General features: G+C 41.1%; 1 protein-coding gene across 18 annotated transcripts in view; it reads right to left on the bottom strand.

Annotated features, from left to right (window-relative positions):
- Positions 1-13,896, bottom strand: part of RAB27B (RAB27B, member RAS oncogene family) — a 217,506-nt gene that overhangs the window by 120,033 nt on the left and 83,577 nt on the right. The window lies entirely within an intron of this gene.

Below are 13,896 nucleotides of genomic sequence, written 5' to 3'. Positions count from 1 at the left end.
AATACATTAGATATTACTTTGCAATAATTAATAAAGGAGAACTGGGTTTAGAGTAAATATTTTAACTGTCCTAATTCAGTATAAGTAGTTAAATGCAAAATATCTCTTATTTTCAGGCTCCACGTCTATTTGAAGTTTGGATGCATACAATTTTTAACTGAAACATCTTACATTTTGATTCAAATTGCTGCATGAAAATGTGGGAACAACCAATAAGGATAAGCCCAGAGGCCAATGCAGAATTAAGGATGAGCCACCAAAACAGTCTTTTCTCCAGCAAAGGAAGGAGAGTTCTAATTCCCAGGCTTCATTTGCACATGCTGTTATTCACAGATGAATAAAGCGTGCCACTTTGTTAGTCACCCCCCTGGGTCCATAGCACGTAAGCACAGAGAGGAAATGGTCCAAGAACCATTGGCATCCAACCCATGATACATTATGTTACTAAATATCTGGCATGGCAATTGGCTAAACCTCGCCAGCCAGCTGCCAAATGTCATTTAACAAAGCAGTCCCCATCCAGGACCTCTGTGTGACTATACTGATAATATTATCACTGGAGGTGAAGAGACACACTCTCTAAAGAAACTCATCATTAGAAATAAACATGGCAGCTCATCAAAAAGCAAAAGCATCACGAAGAAATCAGAGGAGCTTTTGAATAAATCAATGTGTTTGTGCGTATTTGCATGTATGTCAATGAATGTGTGCAAATGAGCAAGTCTTTACTCCATCAAGTAATATGGATGATACATTTTTATTGACTAAATTAGTGACTAGACTTCCTCAACATCATAAACAAAGTAAATATTTTTGCCAGCAGTCTTCAGATCACAGTGTCCTAGGCTGCTGGTTTTAGTCTATCCATCTATTTTGGGAAAACTGAGTGAAGATTTATCCCCCGTCTGGCTTCTTCACAAGTAGAAATATCCTTTATCACCTTGCCAAACATAGATCTGATGCGATGTTTTAAAGAGAGAGTGGAAGAGTTCTTTAAAGAACTTTTATCTTCTTATTTTGCGTGGTCTTTGGGGGCAATCTCACCCTCTCCACATACATACACACCCCTCAACTATAATCTTCACCCTATGATACCCTCTTTTGCTTCTAAACTATATCTCTCACTTCAACTCCAAATTCATATTACTAGACACTTTAAAAATGAAATTATGTCCAATATCGAGCTCATTGTCTTTCTCCTCTTGGAAATGTTTACCTTACTCTGTCATCTGATTATGAATGGCACAAAAACCTAAGTCATTAAATACTTCTATGTCTCCTTTAACTTCTGAATTGATTCCATTAAAAATTGATGTTGATCTTTATCTGCAAAATAACTCTCTTTTCAGTCCCTTCTTGGCCCACCTGTCACTGCCGTACCCTGGACTCAGCATCTTTTGCATAGTGACAATATCACATAATGGACTTCCTCATGTGGTTTTACTGAAGTCTTCTCCGTTCTGATGCTGCACTGAACATTTAAAATACACATCTGGCCAGGCCTAGCCACAGCTGAAGATTCTTCAGTTTAACAAGAAACAGACAGAACTTAAGTGAGGAAAACTTTAGAGACTTTGCTCCCAAAATTAATATATAAATTTAATTCAATTCTAATTAGACCCCAAAAGAGATTTTTTTGAATCAGATCAAATGATGCTAACATTAATGAGTGAAGAAAATTTTGAAAAATAATGTTCAAGAAGGGATAAGCCTTGCCCTTTCTGAAGATGGTATAAAGTACTCTAAGGCTATGCTTAAAATACATAGTATTGGCATAGGAACAGAAAAAATCAATCAATGAAACAGATTTGAGAATCCAGAAAAAGATCCCAGAATATAGAAGAGTTTTGTAGGTGATAGCAAACTCTGGGAGACATTGGAGGACAGAGGAGCCTGGCGTGCTACAGTCCATGGGGTCACAAAGGGTCAGACACGACATAGCAACTGAATGACAACAACTAGGTTGTATTGAAATATTTTGGTGTAATGAAGGAAAGAGCAGCTTACTTAATAAATCATTTGGCCCAATAGGCTACTTAACTAGAAGGGAAAGAAATTGGACCCAACATATGTTATATACAAAAATAAATGCCACGTGAATTAAAGACTTAATTAAAATAAATAACACCACAAAATTGTGAAAGAACATCTCATTAAATACATGTACAGTGTAGGAGAAAAGAAGACCTTCTTAACTACAACCAGAAACACCAATGTTAAAAATGAAAAGATAACATATAAATGTTAAATCTTTTGTATGGCAAAATGTACCATTATTAAAATTCATCAGACAAAATAGATTTTGAATAAATATTACTATCACAAACCATAGATCAAGAGCTCTCAAAATTTAACAAGAAAAAATTATACAACTAAATTGGGCAAAAAACAGAAAGCTATTCCCAAAAGATGAAATCCAAATGGTGAATAGAAGAAATTGTGCTTTATTGTAATAATGAGGTGGCTATAATGTTAAAATTTAATACACAATGGATCATCCAAAAGGAAAAAGAACTATATCATCCAGTGCTGTAAAAGTTGTGTAATAAAAGGTGTCCTCATGTACTGCTAGCAGATATGTGTGCTGTTGTAACTGCCTGAGAATATAATATGGAAATTTATTAAAATCAAGTATTCACCCTAGAAATAGAAACTGGTTTGTAAGAATATATAGGTATGTGTATGTGTATATAGGGGCTTCCCAGGTGGCTCAGTGAGTAAAGAACATGCCTGTCAATGCAGTAGATGCAGGAGACTCAGGTTTGATCCCTGGGTCAGGAAGATTCCCGGAGAAGGGAATGACAACCCACTCTAGTATTCTTGCCTGGAGAATCCCCATGGACAGAGGAGCCTGGTGGGCTACAGTCCACAGGTCACAAAGAGTCGGATATGACTACAGCAACTGAGCATGCACACACACATAAGTATATATAAGCTGGAGGCAAAGAAAAGCCATAACAATAGATGAACAGATGAATTAAGTAAACATGGAAAATATGATATTCACATTTCATGAAGCCTTGAAAATGTAAGCTAATTTGGAGGAGCTTCAAAGAGGCATTAAGTGAGAAAAGCAAGATGCAGAAAAGAAAAGAAAACATAAGTAAATTCTTTTTAAACAAAGACAACTCCATCTATGCGTGCTTTTATACATTTGTATATGATTACATGAAATCATGAGAAAGTGAAGGTTAGATTAGATTGTTAATGTTGCCTGCCTGGTAGTTTGCTGATGAGAATATAAGAGACAAGAGGCAAAGATGAAATCAAATATAGAAAGCCTGTGGGTGTTCACTTTCAGTGTATATGAAAAGAATATTTACTTTGAGTGTAGGAAAGAGAATATAAAAGTTCTCAATGGCTCTTTATTGACTTGAGGCAATAATTTTTTTTTTTTTTAATTTCAAGATTGTTCGCCCTTCAAGGCTCTTCACTGTTTGACCATCACCTATTATTATAGCATCACAGTTCTCCCATCTCCACAAACACCTTCATGCTTTATCCATAGGGAACATTTTTCCATTCCTATAACATGCTTCACTCTCTAACCCCATCTTTTCTTTGGATTTACTGTTAAAACAATTTCCCGTTTATCTACCTAATGAACTTCTACTCCACCTCTCAATGGGAGCTCAAGTTTCACCTCCTCCAGGGCAGCCATCCAGTCACCATGCACCTTCCTTGTCTGCAGTGGCTCCTACTGGATGGTGCTGTGGTTGGTGCTGGCCTGACTTCTCTGTGTCTCTACTGGCTTGGGATTCTTGGCAGAAAGGGTCGTCTCTTATTTATCATTATGTCCCTGATCATCATTTAATTTTTCACTGGCTCCCTCAATACAGGAATTCCCTGAAATGATTCTAGGTTACTTTAATGGAGCAAAACATTCTGTTACAATTGGATTCCTCTATATGGATTCCCTGGTGGCTCAGACGGTTAAGAATCTGCCTGCAATACAGGAGACCTGAGTTCCATCCCTGGGTTGGGAAGATCCCCTGGAGGAGGGCATGGCAACCCACTCCAGTATTCTTGCCTGGAGAATCCCCATGGACAGAGGAACCTGGCGGGCTACAGTCCATGGGGTTGCAAAGAGTTGGACATGACTGAGCGACTAAGCACACATTGGCGATAAGGCTGAGCTTGCTGCATCCACACAGTAGGCAGAGCTCAACCATACAATAATAGCAACACTCTTCATGCAGAGGGCAGCAATGGTGGTGATTTTGTGTGCTCTTTGGTGAATTGTGGGAAGCAAGCAAAAGAACCAAAGTCTAACTTCCACTCCTTGAGGACTGACCAGATAGAACGAAATGAGTGTACATTAAATAAGATAGAAATGGAAGATAAACAATGTTTGCTGACTTCACGCTATTCAGGGTCATTATCTAAAATACAAAAATAAAATGATTGTCTCACTGTGTTGGTGAACACCTTGATACCAACAGGTCTTACTTATATTATTTTTAGTTGTATCTTGTTTGAAAGAAAGACCATTAATCAGTCACCTTCTACTGGTGGTTCTCTTGAAAATATGGGGAGTTAAATAGCTATTGCAATCAAATGCCCTCACGGCTATTATCTCACAGGAGGATTATACTATGACCTCTAACCATTTAGTTAGAACAGCTGGTGACTCCTGAAAAGTCAATACTGCCTACTGCACGTTGGTGTGAGCCACTGGGTAAACCTTGGTTGTGTGTAGAGTTATTTTCCCTTCCGGATTATTTACCCATGTGCAAACCTGCTTGGGGAGTATTAGAGCAAACATTTCAGAGGAAAAATGGAGAAAGTACTTTAGTGTTTCATTTCCTTTAGGCAATATGTCAAAAGTCTTGGACAAAAAAAAAAAAATCTTTGGCTTTCAAGATGGGAAAAATCTTTGTGATAGACCAAAGTGTTCCCACCTTCTCTGTTTAAGTCTAGAGACCAAATTTGTATTCATTCACAACTGAAGTGAACTGGATAGTCTTCAAAGGTTTCTTATCAGCTGTGGCCAAATGCCTACATTCTCATCATTTAGTACTATTAAAGGAAGAGCCCAAAGTGAACCAGTAGCAACCTTCTAAAGAAGCCATTAGGAAAGTCACATTACAATGCATTAGTTAGTGATGATTTAGCTCTGTGATTCACATTAAAAGTTCCCTCTGCAGGCATCACTTCTTCACTTTAGAATGAGTAACAGCAATGACATTTCAGAACCAACAAGCTGAGTTTATTCTCTCTGGGGAACTGCACAGAAACTACCAGAGGGCATATAAAACTAAAGTCAGGCACCGGTACATCCACATCCCTGATTGGAGATTTCTAGCATTTCATGCACTACGTAGATGTCTGGAGGCATACATCGTGAATCTGCATGCAGAGTAAGACAGAACTAAAATGAAAAGGACAGAAACACAGGCACTTAGACACTAGTACTTATCTAACCTAACCTCTTCATTTTATGAGAGTTGGACTATAAAGAAAGCTGAGCACAGAAGAAGTAATGCTTTAGAACTGTGGTGTTGGAGAAGACTCTTGAGAGTCCCTTGGACTGCAAGGAGATCCAACCAGTCCATCCTAAAGGAGATCAGTCCTGAATGTTCATGGGAAGGACTGATGCTGAAGCTGAAACCCCAATACTTTGGCCACCTGATGCAAAGAACTGACTCATTGGAAAAGACCCTGGTGCTGGGAAAGAGTGAAGGCGGGAGGAGAAGGGGACAACAGAGGATGAGATGGTTGGATGGCATCACCAGCTCGATGGACATGAATTTGAGTAAACTCCCGGAGTTGGTGATGGACAGGGAGGCCTGGCGTGCTGCAGTCCATGGGGTCACAAAGAGTCAGACACGACTAAGCGACTGAACTGAACTGAACTTCATTTTATGGGCTTCCCTGGTGGTTTCTCTGGTAAAGAATCTGCCTGTAATGTGGCAGACCTGGGTTCAATCCCTGGGTTGGGAAGATCCCCTGGAGAAGGGAACGGCTACCCACTCCAGTACTCTGGTCTGGAGAATTCCATGAACTGTATAGTCCATGGGATCACAAAGATTTGGACACGACTGAGCAACTTTCACTTCACTTCATTTTATAAATGGAAAAAATACTGGCAACTGGACACATTAAATTATCTGCTCACTTCTTAGGGCAGTTAAGGGCAAGGCAAGAATGGGACCCAGTTCTGAATCTTAATCCGTTGTTCACTGCATAAGCCTGCCAGCTTCAATTCTACCTGCTACATAACCTCTATAAGCTAGACATATACGGTCATCACTGCCCTTTTATTCTCCAATAATGACCCCATTTGTAACATTCCAGGGGTGCTTTGCTTCATATTTGTTTGTATTATTTGCAGCTTTTGATAATCTCTGGAGGGTTACCATGAAGATGATGAAATGGAATGAAGCCCTGTGTTACTTCCTGCAGCTATTTCAAATCTGGAACTGAACTCGAGGAACTCGTCGGTTTACTGAGTCTAAAACTGAGTCACATTCCAGAGGTGTGTGACTGTTGCTCACTAATACTGAAAATGAGCCACAACAAAAACATCTGTGTTTTGTAGCTAAATAAATTTGAGAAACTACAGTTCTGGTTGGAAGAAGTCAATTTTTACTAGCATATTAAAGTATCTGAGGAGTCCTGCTATAAATAAACTCGTTTAATTTCATTTACCCCATTATTCTTCAAACATATTTGACTGAATAGGGAAGTCTGTGTGTGTATCTGTGTGTGTGTGTCTGTGTGTATGTCTGTGTGTGTGTGTGGGTATGTGTGTGTGGGTATGTATCTGTATGTGCAAGCATGCCCATGCCTAATTCCATTTCCTGATAGAACTCATCTTCCTCAAAACAAACATTAGTAAGTTGCTTTATCACAGTGAGCAACAGGTGTAGGCCAGTATCTCACTCTTCAATATTTCATTTTATTAAAAAGCATTTGCAGCATGTTTTCTGTAGGCAGCTCACTGTGTGGTGGGGCTGGGTGTATCACGGGGGGAGGGAATACAGGAAGTTAACAAGCCTCTAGACTTCTTGAGCTTATCATCTCTTTGTGCACAGGCAAGACAAACACACAAGAAAGCAAAATCATAAGGCAGTGAATAATTCAGCGTCCAGTATCCCCAGAAGGCACAGGTGAAGCCATCAGGATTTTCAACTTGAGTTCAACTGGGACAAAGCACATTTTAAATTAGACCCACAAGTATAAGCAGAAAGGATTTTGCCTTGCACAAAGTGCCTTGATCAATACGTTTGCTTAACAAATGAAGGACATTCTGGGCTGGGGAGCATGAACAGTATCTTGAAATCAGATCGAATGCAACATTTTAGTCATGGAAAAGTGAAGAATCGAGGTTGCCTGGAGTGGGCTAGGGGTGAGCATTGAGCTTGAAGGGAAAGGAAATGAAGGTTGGAGGGGCAGGATAGATGCAGAATTTAAATGTCTTCATTCTAATGAGAACTCAAAAGTCTTCCTGAATCTGTGGGTCTTTTCTTATGCATCCTTAGCACCTTGTAAGTAGCCTAGGCATGAAATTGGCATTTAAAAGATGTTAAAAAGTTAATGAAAAGAACAAAAGAATGAATCAAAGACGTACAGTGGAAAACATGTGGAGGAAAATATGATGTTTGGAAAGTATGATGACCCAGCAGTGTTTTTTGAAAATAAATCTGGTTGGTGATGTTTGAAGCAGGTTGGGGTTGTGAAATATCACGAAGAATAGATATCAGTCAGAAGACAAAAGCAGGAGTTTAGGACAAATTTCTACCCTGGAGTAGACGAGTGTGAAATACATTTTGAAGGAAGAATCAGTACACCTGAAGAGCAACTAAAGAAAACAAAGGGACAATTAAAAAATAGCAACCAATTTTAAACCTAAGGGAGTGGCAGTGTCATTAATAGACAAAGGAAAATTCCAAAGAGGAACAGAATTTGTAGAGGGATTGAGTGTTGAGGACATGATGGCAAATATCCAAGGGGAGACATTCCATCACCACAAGGTGACCTAGGAAAGCACAACTACTCGCAAAGCTCACTCACCCATCTCAGCCCATTTTCCAAATGAGATATGGATACGATTACTATCACCTCTATTTTTCATATGAGAAAGCCATACAACAGAAAGATTAGGTTTTGCTCTAAACACATATACTCAGCAGAGAGCATAGCCAACACTTTAATCCCTATCTCCTGATTATATATTCAACATCTGTTTAGAATATTACACTTCAGGAGATACAGGGTTGAAAGAAAATGTCTGGTCAGGTATATAGATTTGAAATTTACCCACATAGATATGAGAGCAGGGACACGGTATTTATTCCATGAGAACTGAGTTCAGTTAGACAAGTTTTAATAAGGTGTCTGATATGTGTCCAGTTCTGCAACCTCGATGAGGGAATGGGAAGATGGTGAATGTAATCAAGGGCTTACATCTAGGGAAGATTAAGAAGAAGAGACAGCAACCAATAAACAAGCCAAATTAAATATAAATCAAAGTTAACTACCTTTCATGAGTACCTACTACATGCAAGACAGGGCATGGTTGACCGTGAAGAAGAATGTGCGAGTGAGAAACTGCAGTGTTTCGGATGTCAGGTCTGCCGAAGAGAGACGCCTTGATTAGAGGTGACGAACACCATAATCGGGAGTGAGAACTTGGAAACTTTCCCTTCTCAATACTACCCCCTTCGGGCAAACCAAGAATGAAAAACAGTTTCAGTTAATACTCTCAGTCAGCCAATTTGCCAGGTTACACGAGGATCAGATTCTTGTTGCGGTCCTGGATTGAGTATGGGGCTTTAGTACTTAAGATGGATGGCGCCAAGGGAGAAGAAACTAATGAGGCAGGAGGGTTGTGGGGGGTGGCGGGGGGAAGCCCGAGTCCCAAAGTTTTTGAATGACAGACTCCTCTGACTCGTTTCTCTGTCAAACAGCATTAGAGGAACCAAATCACACAGAGGATATTTTGGTCTATCACCTCCCTTTCCTGGCTTCTCTCCCACTAAGGCTGGAGACACTGCACATTTGCCAGAGCACTGTATTAACACACAGTATATTACAGCATTATTTGCTGTTCTTGGAGTACATTCTGGTAATCTCTACCAACCAAAATCAAGCCTCCCTTCAATAGCCTTACCCAAACACCCTCCCTGAAGGTCTGCCTGAGATGACCTCTCCCTTGCTGGGCTCTTGAGCACGTCGTGCTTTTGGAAGGACTTTGCGTTTTGCATCACTCACTGGTCTGTATTGTGACTTTTCAGAAAGCATGATACACAAAACTATAAAGTTAATAAAATATTTTAAATGCTCAAAATACTTTTGGACACAGTACAGGAAAATGATACTCTCACTTTAGAGACTTTCCGTTACCCTCACTTACTTCTTTTCTTTTGTATATGTTATTTATCCTCTTAAGTTTTAAGCTCCCTGTGGGCCAGGACCAAGTTTTATAGATCAAACCATTGAGCTTAGAGACTCAATAAATATTTGATGGGTGGATCAGTTAGTTAGAAAAATAAATGTGAAGTATTGACTGAAAACAAAATGCACAACACGAAAGTTGTGAGTTAAGTTATATTGGCGGCAAAATGAGGACTGTCACCTGGGAGACAGCATCTCAGATAGCTCTGAGAAACCGCACTGAAGAGGTAGGGGAGAGGTCGGTACAAACTACGATTTGAGTGAAGCGGTAGCATGTGCAGTCAAGCACACACCTCCGCAGAGGCTTGCTGCTAGTCAGGAGGAGCAGATGGCACCGTTGATGACCTTAGTGCTTTTCTAGATATAAGGAGATGTAAGAACTGGGCTCATAAAGTCTTCCGAACATATATCTAACTATCTAAAGGCTTATTCTCTCAGTTTCCCCCAGAGCACAGAGTGCTTCATTTCTGATCTCCACCCTGAACTCCTTCCTTTCACGGTGTCTTGAGGGTCAGCAGCTGCAGTAGCCAGTACCTGCATCCTTGTAGAGGCAAATAACAAGTGCCATTTTTTTTTTTTTTTTTTTTTTTTTTGCTGGAGGAAGTAAAGTAAACTTCTTGGGTTTCAGCTTTTCTTCCTCTGCCTGGGTATGCTGAGACACACACTGTTACTAGTGTTGGGGATACAGCCGTGACAGAAGCAGTAAAGATCTGCACCCACGCAGCCCACAGACTAGAGGAAGGAGCCATCCAAAATGCAAATAAAGGGGTAAAATATCTGCCAAGGAGTGATACCTGCTGGAAAGACTAATGGAGCAGGGAGAAGGACAAGGAGTGGGTAGGGAGAAGAGGAAGGTGTGCAATTTAAAATAAGATGATCAAAGAAGCCCTAGAGAAAGAAGTCATCTTTGAGCAAAGCATCTAAGGAGATGACTGGGCAAGTCACTCACGTATCTGGGGGAAAACAATTTCCGAGAGAGGAAATAGCAAGTGCAAAGACTCAAGATAGGAGTATGTTCTGGTTGTCTAAGTAGCAGCAGAGAGGCCACTGTGGCTGAAGCAGAGTAAGCAAGAGGAGAATAGACAGAAATAAAGTTAGACTGGAAGGGAGTTCTTCAGTTTCCAGGGCAGTCATCACCAATTGTCACCAACTGCATGGCATAAAGGCTTCCCAGGTGGCTCAGCCATAAAGAATCCACCTGCCAATGCAGAAGACATGGGCTCAGTCCCTGGGTGGGGAAGATCCCCTGGAGAAGGAAATGGCAACCCACTCCAGTATTCTTGCCTGGAAAATTCCCTGGACAGACGAGCCTGTTGGGCTATAGTCCATGGGGTCACAGAGTCTGACATGACTTAGTGACTGAGCCCTCACACAGAGGGCTTAAAATGACAGAAATTTATCAGAAGCACAAAATCAGGGTGTTAGCCGGGTCAGTTCCTCGTGGAAACTCTGAGGAATAAATTGTCCCACGCCTCTCTCCTGGCTCTTGGTAGTTGCCAGCAATCCTTGGCCCTTCTTGGCTCGTAAATGCATTTACAGTCAGGCAGACAGGTGGGATCCTTTGAGGCAAGCCATTATGTATGATTGTAGGACCCTGATGCTGGAAAAGACTGAAGGCAAAAGGAGAAGAGGGTGGTCGAGGATGAGATGGTTGGATGGCATCCCTGATTCAATGGACATGAACTTGGGCAAACTCCAGGAGATGGTGAGGGACAGGGAGGCCTGGCGTGCTGCAGTCCACGGGGGAACAAAGAGTCAGACACGACTTAGCGACTGAACACCACCACCAACATAACAACAAAAGCAAGTCAAAGAAAGTTTCCAGTATACAGTCAGAACTGACTTCTCTGCAACAGTCCTATTAGATCTATTTTGAATTGAGGCAATGAGATTTATCAACACATAGGATTTTTGACTTACTGGGTTTTTCTTCTTCACTGCTTTATAAATAAGAAAAGCATTGGTGTTAGGAAAAGAAAAAGTTATGTGGCAGCCCAGTAGTTGTTACTGCCAGGTTGAGTCTGCCGTGAATAAAGGATAAACCTGAGTGATGGTTTACAAACAGCTGTATGTAGGCAGGGGATGTTGGGTCCTTTTTCCCATTTTAATATTTGGTGTTTCTTATTAAGTATATCTATGAGTTAATGTATTTTGTCACAATCCAAATAGAACAATCTTTAAGGATAAGTCCATTTTTCTGAGGGAGGGAATTAAACTCACATGGCAGAAATGTACTACATTTCTTATGCAAACCCTAGAACCAAAACAACTCTATATTCTGAGGCACTGAATCTATTTAAATGGAAATATTTCTCTTTAGGGAAGGAAACTGTTCTCACCCATCTGAGAAGGAAGACAAGACTGGCATGTTAAAGAACCTTAGGAGTTAAGCCCAACTGGAAAAATAATAATGAGAATCAACAGGAACTTCGGAGTGCTTTGGTAACAGTTTCAGTTGAAATCTTGATTTACTTCCCAAGTTATAACCTCCGGGAGACAAGACATGCAGGGAGAATGAAGGGAAATGAGATATTTTAATTATCCCCACTGTGATGTTAGGTCCTCAAGCACATTTCTTGATATTCAGTACAGAATAAAGACCAAGCCTGCCCCTTATACAACAGGGAGCCCAGCCCAGCACTCTGTGATGACCTGGAGGGGTGGGGTGAGGGTGGTGGGAAGGAAGCTCAAGCGGGAGGCAATGTATATCTATTATGGCTGATTTGCGCATCGCTGTGTGTCAGAAGCCAACACAACTTTGTAAAACAATTCTGCCCCATGCTTGGTTGTGTCCGACTCTTTGTGACCCTTGGACTGTACGTAGCCTGTCAGGCTCCTCTGTCCATGGAACTTTTTAGGCAAGAATACTGGAGAGGATTGCCATTTCCTCCTCCAGGGGATCTTCCTGACCCTGAGATCAAACTTATGTTTCCTGCATCTCCTGCATTGCAGGCAGATTCTTTACCTACTGAGCCATTGGAGAAGCCAATTATTCTCCAATTAAAAAGAAAAGGAAAAAAAGCTTGCCTCTCCAATGACCTTGCCCATTAATTCAAAAACAGGCTTTTGTCCTTTATTACTTAAGGAATATACTTCCATTTCCTAAGATTGGTATTCAATCTAACTCTCATATTCAATACCTTCTCCACATTGCATAATAGAGTCAGTTCAGCTCAGTTCAGTTCAGTCGCTCAGTTGTATCTGACTCTTTGCGACCCCATGAATTGCAGCACGCCAGGCCTCCCCGTCCATCACCAAGTCCCGGAGTCCACCCAAACCCATGTCCATCGAGTCGGTGATGCCATCCAACCATCTCATCCTCTGTCGTCCCCTTGTCCTCCTGCCCCCAATCCCTCCCAGCATTAGGGTCTTTTCCAATGAGTCAACTCTTCGCATGAGGTGGCCAAAGTATTGGAGTTTCAGCTTCAACATCAGACCTTCCAATGAACACCCAGGATTGATCTCCACTTTAGGATGGACTGGTTGGATCTTCTTGCAGTCCAAGGGACTCTCAAGAGTCTTCTCCAACACCACAGTTCAAAAGCATCAATTCTTCGGCGCTCAGCTTTCTTCACTGTCCAACTCTCACATCCATACATGACCACTGGAAAAACCATAGCCTTGACTAGACAGACCTTTGTTGGCAAAGCAATGTCTCTGTTTTTAAATATACAATCTAGGTTGGTCATAACCTTTCTTCCAAGGAGTAAGCGTCTTTTAATTTCATGGCTGCAATCACCACCAGCAGTGATTTTGGAGCCAAAAAAAATAAAGTCTGACACTGTTTCCACTGTTTCCCCATCTATTTTCCATGAAGTGGTAGGACCAGATGCCATGATCTTAGTTTTCTGAATGTTGAGCTTTAAGCCAAATTTTTCACTCTCCTCTATCACTTTCATCAAGAGGCTCTTTAGTTCTTCTTCGCTTTCTGCCATAAGGGTGGTGTCATCTGCATATCTGAGGTTATTGATATTTCTCCCAGCAATCTTGATTCCAGCTTGTGTTTCTTCCAGCCCAGCATTTCTCATGATGTACTCTGCATATAAGTTAAATAAGCAGGGTGACAATATACACAGAGCTCCAGTTAAAGCCACTCAGTTGTGTCTGACTCTTTGCGACCCCATGGACTGGAATTCTCCAGGCCAGAGTACTGAAGTGGGTAGCCATTCTCTTCTCCAGGGAATCTTCCTGACCCAGGAATCCAACTGGGGTCTCCTGCATTGGAGGCGGATTCTTTACCAGCTGAGCCACAAGGGAAGCCCAAGAATACTGGAGTGGGTAGCCTATCCCTTCTCCAGCGGATCTTCCGAAACCGGGGATCTAACCCAGGTACTTTCACTTTTCTGCCTTCCCTGCCTGAAGAGGACACCATCTCTCTCACTCAAAGTTCTCCACGTTTCCTTTCTTTGTTTTTTTCTTAGTTAGAAATGTCTTTATTAAAAGTACTGTTAAACATTAGGCTACATCAATTAGAGTTTGGGTAATTTCCTTTCACTG

Source organism: Giraffa tippelskirchi, chromosome 14 (assembly GCF_054371585.1).
Source record: "Giraffa tippelskirchi isolate mGirTip1 chromosome 14, T2T-mGirTip1v1.2.pri, whole genome shotgun sequence".
Classification (NCBI taxonomy): domain Eukaryota; kingdom Metazoa; phylum Chordata; class Mammalia; order Artiodactyla; family Giraffidae; genus Giraffa; species Giraffa tippelskirchi.
The sequence above is the reverse complement of the archived record's forward strand: the minus strand, read 5'-3'. Positions and strand labels throughout refer to the sequence as shown.